At 36.1% G+C, this 12,695-nt stretch overlaps 1 protein-coding gene across 4 annotated transcripts in view; it reads right to left on the bottom strand.

Moving 5' to 3' along the window:
* LOC107048742 (organic cation transporter protein) overlaps nucleotides 1-12,695 on the bottom strand; it is a 58,248-nt gene that overhangs the window by 39,551 nt on the left and 6,002 nt on the right. The window contains exon 2 of one of the 4 annotated variants that reach the window (XM_015272094.1): nucleotides 11,613-11,614. The exons of the other annotated variants lie outside the window; for them this stretch is intronic. The gene's annotated coding sequence lies outside the window, so the exon portion shown is untranslated. The remainder of the gene's footprint in view (nucleotides 1-11,612; nucleotides 11,615-12,695) is intronic. 4 annotated transcript variants of the gene reach the window in all.

Here is a 12,695-nt window from a genome sequence, read left to right on the forward strand (position 1 = left end):
AGAATATTCTTAGAACTCGTAGGCCTATCGAAAACTGAAGAATATCCTCTCCTGTAGCGTTGATAATTAATAATAAAGGTTAAATTAATAATAAGACAAGGATTTTCCAAAGTATTCAAATTTTAAATCGATATTCTAAAAATGCATAAATATCATTCTATTCCACCCTCCACTCGAAACGACACGACTCAATCGGAGCCGAGTTCTAAGTGTTGAGCCACAGCTCAAATTCAAGTGCCGGGTTATACCGTCTGATGAGCGTTCGACTGTGAGCCGGTATGGAGCGGCGTGAGGCGGCGTGAACTCGGGTCAAGCGGCAAGCCGAGGCTGAGCTCGCGCTCACCCGAGTTGCGGCTGAATCCCCGGTTGAATTTCTACCCGGGTACTGGGCCGATTGAGCTGAACCAGCGTGTTAAAATAGAGTTTATTCTTAGCTATCAGGGGCCAAAATTTCAGATTTCTATCTACCGATTTCACCGTATTTATATTGAATTTTCGAAAAATTGTGCACCCAAAATCCAAGTTGTCACACACATACATACAGACATGACTGTAAAAATATAATTTCTCCACGTATCATGACATTCTATATGATTTCCGATCAAAATTAGTGAATCGAAAAATCCGTCAATTACAAGGCTTCCATTCGGAAGCAAAAAGGGTTGAAAAAGGGATAAATAAATGATCAAAAAAGATTTCAAAGAAAATATGAAAAATATAAAAAAAGGACATAGACATTACAAAATAAGAGGAATATTCTTGAATAATTGAAATTAGCATCGGTTGACTCATTATTGAGATATTTTAAAAATTAGATTTACATATAAAGTTGAATATCTCAGAAAGTAATTATTCGATTGAGCTTATGTTCAATACGAATCATTGTTACTACTAGAGACAACTTCATGCCAAATTTCAAGTTGATATCTCCATTTTTGCGGATGCTAGAGTGCAAACAACGCTTTAAAGTCAAAACGACAAAAATGAAAATATCTCCAAATGTTGTATAATTGGGTGCAGAGATTTTGATTGGTCAAGATAGAGGACATCGAGACGAAAATTAGAAAAAAAATATATAATTGGTCAACTCGCTATTGAGATATTAAAGAAATTAGATTTACATATAAAGTTGAATATCTCAGAAACTAATTATCCGATTGAGCCCATTTTTAATACGAACCATTGTTACTACTAGTGACAACTTCATACGAAATTTCAAGTTGATACCTCCATTTTTGCGGACGCTAGAGTGCGAACAACGATTTTAGGTCAAAAAGAGAAAAATCGAAATATCTCGAAAACTTTCTATGAACGGGTATACATATTTTGATTGATTGCGATAGAGGGCATCAAGACGAATATTTTGAAAAAAAAATGAAATCGGTTAGGTAGTGTTCGAGAAATTTAGGAAATAGCGTAAAAAAACAAATGGCTATTTCTCAAAAACTAATTGACAGATCCAGCTGAATTTTGGCATGAAGTTAGTTCCAAATGATTCCAATAAACTGACAAAATTTCAAATTTTTTCGAGTAAATTTTCCTGTTTATTCGTTAATTTTAAGAAAAAGTGACCACCGACTGGACACTATCACACACAGACATGGTCCCCAAACGTCGTATTTTTCCGTTTCCGACCATCCGGATCGTTTCCAAGCAAAATTAGCAAAGGTGAAAATCAAAAGAATGCGAAGCTTCCATTCGGAAGCAAAATGTAGAATAATAGCTCAGTGGGATGATAACATGGGGCTAGGTCTCAATTAAACATTACTTAATTATATGAGTATGATATGAGACATTTTCAACAAACAGCATTTTGGTAGGACATGAAAAATTTGCATGATTTATTTGGAAATTCATAATAAACTATACACTAAGAGAAAAATCGACATAACATCAAAATCATTTCTTGAGCGAAAAACATCGCAAAAATATTTGATCAATTTATGGTAGGCTTCAGATAAGAAATCGGTGCTCTTCAGGCTAAGAAGCAAGTTACTGAATGAAAAAATGATGTATTTTTTCGAAATGAGATAATATTATTTAAGACAAGAATAGTTTGACAAAAGGAAAAGACGATATTGCTTCCCTTCAAACTTAAAGCTATTGAGCGTAAGCGACGATTATACAAACAAGAGTAATCATGCAAACAAGAGTGATTGACCATTGAAGCCAGTCTGTTTTATCTCACTCTGTCCTAGATAAAAGATATCGTATACTAACATAGTGATCTTTTTTCAGAATTACACGCAAGTGTTAATAGAAAATGTGTTGAAGAATGTCACACTTGATGAATCGCCCAGAGACACTGAGTTTAGGAAGGATTTCCAACTTGAGCATTTAAGAAAGCGTATTTAATTCTTTCCTTCTATTTTTATTCAAAAATCTATTCGTTTTCAAATCCATCGTGTACCATCATATTTGCTTTTTTTCCCGTAGGATTCCGGATCATATGAGACCGGTTATCTTGTGCGCCGGTATTCGCAGTGTTGACCGAGCAACATGGATCAGAGTTTTTGAGAAGTGCTTTTTCAGAGGCGAAGATAATCAACTTATAAGCACTCTTGCATGTACCTCTGATGCTAATATTTTGACAACCTATCTATCTGATTTGCTCGATATTGCACGTATGTTTGATACAAACATGAAAATTATTGGTACTGCTTTCCAAGAAATTATTGATGCTGCTCTCTCAGGGGATGACGAGGCTGTCGAAGTTGTTTTCAATTTCACTATTGCCGAGGCGGATCAAATTTACAAAGTGTAAGAGATAACTACTGTTGACTTATTTTGAAGGGAAAAAACGTGGCAGTTTTGCATAATGAGATATTAGAGAGGGGCTTCTGCTGTCATAAGCCGACTCGAAGGATTATGATGATGGAAAGGGCCCAATTTATTTTTCAATTCTCTTTACGGGGTTATCTCAGGGGTGTATTTATTCTGCAAACTATACGATGAAAACAAAAAATCCGTTACAAAGAATAATCCGTAAAATAATCAGTAAAAACACTGGACAAAATTCTTCTTGATATTGTACTATAGTGAACCAAAAAGTAACGATGAAAATTAACTAGTAGTAATACCACTAGTGCTTCAAAATCATCGGATATTTTCCGATAGCTTCGTTGCCTAGAAACGATTGTGTCATTCCTGCAGGTTCAAAATCGCGAGTGTGAAGCACGAGGGATTTTTCTGCGAAATTTGACACACATGATCCTACGCAGGGAAGCATGAGGAAAATATCTGATTAATTTTGAAGCACGAGTAGTATTTGATGGGTTATTTTTCCACTTGGATTTCGGCCAAGCAGAGTGCAGTGAATATCCGGATACATTTACACAGCCATACATTTACAACCCACTTTTTTTTATCTGCCACACAGAATATTAAACGTGAAATGCGTTGAACGATGAGAAATATTTGAAAATCTACTAGTGAATTTCCATGGGAAATTTTTTAGAAATTTCCGAAATAAAACTGTTTGGCAGCCTTAAATACTGCGCTCTGATTGGCTGAAATCCGAGTGAGAAAAATAACCATCAGATGAAATTACTTATACTTATAGTTTCCACAATAAATACGCCCTGGATAATGACCCCTGAAGGACTGTCGGAATATTGGACGGAAAATTGACTCGATCGCTGAGGTGAATCATCCTTCGTATCCTCTTTTTCATTATAATACTTCGAGTCTGCTAATGACTGCAAAGGCCAATACCTGATATTTCATTTAAACATCAGTCATTCAAACATTAGAACCAACCATTTTGCATAAAATGACCGAAATTTGCTGTTTTTCAGTTTTCAAAATTCAAGCAATATAGTTAAAAACGCCGTCTCCGCCATTGGCCGCAAAATAACCACCGAAGCACAATTGACAAAGGTTAATAGACGACTTTTTCTTCATCATGAATAAGTAGAAATTGAATATTAATGCTAGTTTTTTCTGCTTTCAAACTTGCAGTTAAAAAACGTATCCAATGAGCTTGTGAAGAGCGTCAGCGCTAAGGGGATTATGTTAGCGCAGGAAAATTTGGATTAGCTGAAATCAGACCGAGACGATTTTCTGCGGTTGTTCAGTGAGGGATCTAGTATTTCGTCAAGTAACACCAGTGATGACTTTTCCTCACACCCTTTTTCTTTATTATTTGCGGACGTTTTTGTTGCATTGAAATTCGTCGCATAAAACGACAATAAAAAAACATTCAGTTCGTAATTCATTGTCCGGAGAGATGACAACTCTGTTCCCAAACACGCACACATGTTATAGGGTGAAATTTCCAGATGAAAGTTTCTCTTCAACTTTGTTGTCCGACGCCCCCGTCAAGTAATTCAACTCTGAAGTTGACCAATAACATCGTTGCTCCGCCCACTGCGACCGTGGTTCTAACTGAATGGAATTACTCAATCATCATGTCTTGAGTAAAAATTGAGTAGAAATTTTTCCGTGTGGGAAGAAAACAAATGTTCAACAATTTTTGTTTTTCAAAATGTATGTCACCATTGAAACTCCCACTCTGCATCGTCGTCATGAAAATAATAAGTTGACTTCGGTGATGAAATGGACCGCCCTCTTTTGTTTATTGTTCGTTTATTTTTAGAAACAGTAATAAGGGTCAACTTGAAAGTGGAGTGAAACGACCACAAAGGTCAAACGAAAGAGTCTAGCGGAAACTATTGAAATGTTCAGGTGGAGAAAACCAGTAACATTTTTCTATTATTCACTTTTGACATCTATATCGATGAAATATTTTTTTATAATTTATTGAAATATGCTAGACGGTTTTTATTGACTCCAGAGGAAAGAGGGATAGTTACTTGCGGCAATCAAAAAGTTTCAGTCTTAAATCTAAATTTTTTGACTATGTTCCCTATACCCTGACAATTTTTGTGAGAGAAAATCATATAGCGCGAGTGTTGCCGGGATAAACTCTTGAAAACTCTAGAGAGCCACCGTAGTGCGGTTGAAAGTGAAGTGAAGCCACTGAAATATAACTATACTGGAAGGTCTCATGCGTTCAGGGAGCATATTCTCGACCCAGGATTGCACGGTCGTATAAAAGCCCGTCGTGAACGAAGGCGCTCCGTTTGCAGTGGGGTCCGTACGGTTTGAGACCATCATATACGACTTTGGCTCCGTACGCTCCCATGAGATTTTCATTCGGCGTTCGGTTTCGTGTGACGGTTTGACGCGACTTAACCTCACACCTTGACATTCCCCTTTGATTGTGATTATTTACGTAAAAATTACTGTAATTATTCACATAACAGTACGTAACAATTACTGCGTTGAAAACGTTGTTTTCAAAAGGAACAGAGCATATACAACATAATGTATAAATAATCACAGTCCCAGAGGAATGTCAGAGTGTGAGGTTAAGACGCGTCAAACCGTCATACGAAACCGAACGCCGAGTGAAAATCGCATGGGAGCGTACGGAGCCAAAGTCGCATACGACGGTCTCAAACCGTATACGCACCCCACCGCGCACGGAGCGCCTCCGTTCACGACGGGCTTTCATACGACCGTGCAATCCTGGGTCGAGAATAGGCTCCCTGAACGCATGAGAGGAACGATTTTGTGAGATAGCCTGTTAAGGTGAAGCCACCTGTCCTTTTCTATCCCTCTGCGCATGCGCTCTAAGGGCTAGACCACGTAATGGATCATCTAACTAGAAAGTTGAGTCGTCTGTATACCCGCAGTGTTTGGGCTGGCTTTTGTAATAATCGTCCAAGAGTTAGCACGCATTAAAAATTAATTATGAGACATGAACTGTGAAAAAAATAAACCCGAATAATTGAGGAGATAATTCAGGCATTTTTCACCAATCATATCGAAGTTATTTCCGTCTTCCCATCCTGTACTAGAGACATTGCATGGGTGTTGTGAAACTCATGAGATCAAGATTATAAAAACAATTACAGCTGATTACATCAAAATGCGATTGAGAAGTTACGCTAAAATTCAAACATTAGAAGTTTCAGGCTCAAGAGCAACTCTTCGACAGAAGTTAACCAAAACAATTCTGTTTTATAAAGTTAAACTGTTTAAAAAAGTATCATTCTAGAAAAAAATATCACTAGATTTTTTTTGCGGCTAGATAAATTTCTGACAAAAACAGTCTTTTGACATTTCTTCTCAGAATTCCTCTTTATAAAGAGAGCAACATTTGGTGGGATAGAGGAATTGCGTTGTGACACCTGACCAGCGCATTACTCGTCTTCACATGTTCTCAATATGTAGCCCTACTCCACTGAGCGGTTGCCGATGCTTCTTGAACAGGCTGTACGACAAGGACAGGTGGCCTCACGAATTTCTTTTTCTCTCGCACAGAACCGAGAGCTCAGTACACCTTCCGGTATAGTTATATTTCAGTGAGTGAAGCTCGACCGGCAGCGTGCCCCCGACTTCTAACTACTAGAAGCACATCCCGCTGGGTGATAGCACTTATCAGTGCAACTTCGACAAAATTATTCTTGCAAGAAAATATTCATGCCGTGGAATATTAAAATTTGAAGAGTCTTGCGATCGGTTTAAGCGATAAGCTATTAAGCTTTTCAATCCTTGTGTATACGGAGAGTCTTATAGAAGAATTATTGCAGCATCTTGTATTATAAGTGCTGAAGTCTCATCAGTTCATTTGAATTTCATACGCATAATTCAGTTCCTATTCGTGATATTGATTGATATTATCGGTTTGAAAAATTTCCGATAATCGTTTCCGTTATTCGCACGTTCTAAGATAGTGCATTCTAGATATTTTTCGGCATAATTACTTCTGAAAAATGGCATCTGATGCGAGCCTAAGACTTCGTCAAGAGGATGATCAAAAGTAATCCTATGTTATAGCGCACAATCTCGTTACTTTTGATCATTTTTAATTTTTGAATCTGTACTAACAGTGTCAACAATGTTATCGTCGATCCTAGAGTTGCCTTCGGTGACTTTTATCAAGAGATATCCATTCGGGAGTTTCTATTCATGTATAAAAAAATCACTGATCTCAATTATGCCGTTTATGATGTACTTGAATCTTAGAGCGATGTGACAATAATCATTGATTCGATTTCATATTTTTCACATTATAAATTTAAGACGGGGAAATTCTATAGAAAATATCTTAATAGAATAAATTGGATAGAAAAATCGAATTCCATTGACTTTTTCTACAGAATATTGTTACTCTATAGGAATATATATCTAAATATATGTCTAGCGAATTCGCTAGGTTTCACTATTCAATTTTTACGTGCGTGCTGTGATGCGATATCAATTTATTTATCTTCATTCTACTAATTCTCTAATCATTTTGATTCGTTCCAATATCATTGAGTTATTTCCATACCTGCCACATGTTTTTTCTACCTTCGACTTATTTCAGGAATATTTGATTACAGATTTGGTGAGGAATTTTAATTATCGACCGAATGCTGGGAAAATTGAGAGATTTCTTTGAAGACAAATAACGCGAATAGAATTGATCGTAAATCCTGAGTTGTAAATCCTGAATTTGGATACGAAATTATTACTTCTTTCCTTCTGACGACTACTTGTTCAGCATAAATAATAATAATAATCATGATAATATTAGTAATAATAAAGGTGAAATAAGAAATGAAAGTTAACACAGAAACGTTGATTTAAATTGATCGGATTTGTCAATTCTAAAATTTACTTTTGAGAATTTTTAGTTTCTACTTTTCAAGTTTTGGAGATAAATCTCTTTTTGTTGCTTCGTTATTTCTTCTTGGTTTCTAATATTATTTTCCTTTGGAATCTCCTTTTAGAAAATTTACAGTATATATTAACTGACTTTGCAAAATTGACATTGTATTTTCCGAATCAGATGGTTGGAGAATAATTAATATAATACAAAATTTAATTTCAAGGATGTATATTATTCATGAAAAAAAAAATTGCTGATACAATTTTTCAATTGAAAGAATCTATGATAGGATATTACTACATGTTTAGACGCTATTTATATCACTTCAGAATCATCTTTAAAAAAAAATTAAGAACATTTCTAATTTGCCTCAAGTTTTTGATAATTCCCTCACAGTCTCGGTAATTCATCCATAAACATCACCGTATAAACTTGAGATGTAATTGTCCAATATTTACACGGAACAATGAAAATAATGCGAATCAAACAGCCATTGTCAGTAGAACGAGCACGTGGCGGTGAACCTCTCCATCCGGTCATCAACGACCGACGAAGGACTTCCCCAATTCATTCTTCTATCACCGCTGCATTATTTTTTCTCTCTGTGTGTTCTTCCCTTTAAACACAAAACCGGTTCAACCGGTCCAAATTTCAACTGTTTAACGCAAAATAATGTATCTGATGCATCATCTGTGCGGGGACAACTTCCATGAAATCATGGGATGCATAATAATTCGCAATGCCAAGTCTTATACTAGGGAAATTAAAATACATACAATGTTTAAATTTTGAAAAGTGTTGAAACATGAAAAAATTTTCGCTTTGAATTTAAAAAAGTCTTCATAAAAAAGTTTCATTTTTGGGAAAAAAGAAAAAAATGTATTCAATCCCCAAAAAATTCGATTTTTCAAGAAAAAATTGTGAAAAAAAAAGAAAAAAGGGGGACGTTGATTTTATATTAATATACTACAGTTTTTCTGCTAATAAATTAGTCATATGCTTGCGAATGGTCATTTTGCCCAGCATCTACTTCTATAGTAGATGGTAGGGTGACAAATGGGAAGTTGCCTAAAGTATACCCACATTTCTTCACTTCCTACTGAGACCCGGAAGGTTAGGTCCATTAGATATATACTAGAGTGTTGTCAGTTTCTATTGAGACGCTACAAGAAGCACTACGTGTGCTTCAAAATGAGTAACCTTACAAACGAAGAAAAAGTATATCTTATCGAGTGCTTTTATACTAGAGGTAAAAACTATACTGAAGCATATAGAGGCTTTCGTACCAAATTTGGAAGTAAAAAAGTAGCGAGTCAAAACACCCTCAGAAGGTGAGAATAAAAAAAATTTTATCTGACTTCAACCTCACTTTTGACTAAAACTTTCAAGTATTTATTACTTTCTCTCCCAGAATAATTGATAATTTCATCAAGTATTATACTCTAGAGGACCGTCGTCATGATCTTCCTGGTCCATCACACTCAGTTACAACAGAAGATGCGATTGCCAAGATCGAAGAACATTTCGAGAATAATCCCACGGATTCGATACGAAAAGCAGCGGTAACTTTGAAACTGAACTGAGCGACACTGAGATTATTATTGAAGAATTTCCTCAAGTTACACATTTACAAAATTACGACCCAACATTTGCTCACAGAAGATTAAAAAAAAAACAAATTGAGTTTTGTAAAATTATGACACAGAAATTTGAAAGTGATGAGATCGACATCAGTCACATAATCTTCACAGATGAAGCTCACTTTTATTTTAATGGATATGTGAATAAACAAAATTACCGTTTTTGGGGTGGCAAAAATCTACACTCATCTGAGGCAAAGTCTTTGCACCCTGTTAAAGTGACTGTTTGGGCAGCTATTTCAATCAAAACAATACACTTAGAATTCATAGAAGGAACCATTACAGGCAGAGTTATCGAGAAATGCTACAAACTAAATTTTTCCCTTTGGCTAACAGAAGAGGATTGGTTAAGAACTATTATTTTATGCAAGATGGTGCTACATCGCATAGAACTAAGGACGTATTTGAAGCTATTTATGAAATGTAGTGTGATCGCATCATCGGATTAGGATACCCCAAGTATGCGGTATGGAATGGCCCCCTTATTCAACCGATTTGAACCCGTGTGACTTCTTATGGGGCTTCCTGAAAAATATTCTTTATGCGGAAAAGCCTGAGACCAAAGATGATTCGATCTCGGGGTTTTCCTCAGATTGAACAAGTTTTTCATAGTTTTAGAAAACGGCTTGATTATTGTGCAAATTCGATTGGAAATCACTTCGAAAATATTTACCATTAATAGTTATCTCCTGGCGCAATTTGTCAATTTTTTTTCAAATCTCAATAAGTATCTATTAGAAGTATCTGATTCAACTGAAACTAATTCCAAATAAAAATGACATCTTTATATTTTTTGAGGTTGTGTTAATCACACCACGATCGGACTTAAAGGGTTTGATAGTTCACAGATGGCGCTTTAAAACGCCGTTTATTGCGGGGAATTCTTTCAACTCAAATAGGTGTTCTGATCAATTTAATCTAGGGGCCGAGAATTAATTTATACACCTAATATTTGCATAAAATGTGAGTTTTCTTCTGCTTTCCGATGGAAAAGCTATGGCTGTCCACTCATATCATGTGATTTAATTTTGAGGGAATAATAATGTGAGGGTTGATTTACAGGAAGTTCCAAGTAGCAACTCCCAATGATCTATTCGAAGAACTCATCAAAAAATTTCCACCATTAACGGAATGAAATGTAAAATCGACGTATATTTTGAATAATTGGGTTGATACTCCAGGTTTCCCAGTAGTTAACATCATGAGAGATTACGAGAAGAATATAATATCCATCACTCAAGAACGTTTTCTGCTCGAACCCGATCCAGCTCATATCGAAACTTACTACATTCCGATCAATTACGGGACACAAGGAACAAAAAACTTCAATAATACCACAATTACAAACTGGATAAACAAGACTGAGTCAGGAGTAAGACAGAGATGAAAAATTTGTATTATTTACTTGGAAATTCATAATAAATCACATAAGCCTATACATTTGAATTTCATGACAGGATATTATCGCGTCAATTACGACGAGCGGAATTGGACGACAATTTCCGAGTTCCTGCAAGGCAAGGATTACACAGAAGTGCATGTAATTAATCGAGTGCAATTGATTGATGATGCTGTAACCCTCGCGAACACTGGAGATTGAGATGGGATGTTGCTCTTAATGTTTTCCAGTACCTTAAAGAGGAAGTTGATTACTTTCCATGGGTCCATGTATTGCCATTTTTAGAAAAACTACGAAAATTGTTGGCAATCACCGATTTAGAAGAAAGTTTCCAGGTATCTCTACACTGTTGAAATTTTTCATCTGAAACTTCCAGTTCACTTCTTCGAAATTCTTCATCGAGTGACAATTCTACTGAAACTCAAAAGAATTTCGGAATTGAAAATTCATAAATTCACGCAAACATGAGTAATTGACCAATGAAGATAGTCCGTCTTACGCAACTGTGCCCTAGATAAAAGATATTGTATATTAACATGGTTATCTTGTCTCAGACATACACTCAAAAATTAATAGAAAACGTGCTGAAGAACGTAACACTTAATGAATCGCCCAGGGATACTGAGTTTAGGAAGCATTTCCAACTTGAGATCGTGGAGCTAGCATGCAATATATAGGATTAAAAATATGCTGAGATGAATCATTGGAGAATCTTAGGAATTCGTTCACAGATCCCGAAAAGCATATGTAATTCTTCTCTTCTATTGTTATCCAAGAATTTGTTTATTTTCAAATTCATCGAGTACCCTCATATTTGATTAATTTTGTTTCCATAGGATTCCGGTACATATGAAACCGGTTCTCATGTGTGTCGGTGCTCGCAATGCTGACGATGCACCATTGGAAAGACTTCTTGAGAAGTTCTTCGGTATCGGAGATAACCAAATTATGATGGCAATTGTATATACCTCTGATAGTAATACCTTGAGGTGGTATTTATTTACCATGCTCGGAGTTGCGGGAAGCTCTGATATAGAGATGGCAATTTTTACTACTGATCTCGCAAAAGTTATCGATGTTGTTCTCTCAGGAAGTGACGAGGCTGTCGAAGGAGCTTTCAATTTCATTATTGACAAACAGATCAAATTTACGAAGTATAAGAGATTAGCTATTGTTGGCCTATTTGGAACGGAAAAAAAGGGGCAGTTTTGCATAACGAAGTGTTAGATATTGGCCTCTGCACTCATAAGCCGACTTGAAGGATTATGATGATGAAAAGGGTACAAATGAAAAGAAACTTCACCGATAGACTCCATTTATTGTCCAATATTTCCATTCTCTTTGCAGGGTCATCTTCAGGGGTGTATTTATTCTGCAAACTATAAGATGGAAACAAAAAATCCGTTCCGAAGAATAAACTGTAAAATAATCAATAAAAACGCCAGATACAATTCTTCTTGATATTGCGCTAAGATAATGAACCAAAAAGTAACGATGAAAATGATCTAGATGCAATTATCTGGACTTATAGTTTAAACAATATAATCGTCCCTGATAATGACCTGTGAAGGACTATCGGAATACTGGGCAAAAAAAATGACTCCATCGCTGAGGTTTCTCTCGTCTCTCAAATCCTTTTCTTCATCATAATCCTTCAAGTTTGCTAATGACACGTTTGATAAAATTCAATAGGAAAATGTGGGGTTCGGTGAAAGATAAAAGGGTTTTGTAAGGTATAACACTTGGAATTCGTGTACTATATCGAATAAGATTTATTCACAGCAATGTAACTTTGGTTTACACCATGAGAGCTGGAACGAGAGTGAGCTCCCGCAACAACGGTATTAGGTCATCCCATCGAGGATGTCGGAATTATTACGAATCGTCGCGAGGATGTCTTGCGACAAGGACAACGATATATCGGCGATACGTGTCACGGTACCAAATTCGGTTGCTAAGCCGAACTCGAAAACAATACATTGAAATGGTGTGA

The sequence above is a fragment of the Diachasma alloeum genome, unplaced genomic scaffold (assembly GCF_001412515.2).
Source record: "Diachasma alloeum isolate Michigan unplaced genomic scaffold, Dall2.0 Dall_scaffold_00196, whole genome shotgun sequence".
NCBI classification, from domain to species: domain Eukaryota; kingdom Metazoa; phylum Arthropoda; class Insecta; order Hymenoptera; family Braconidae; genus Diachasma; species Diachasma alloeum.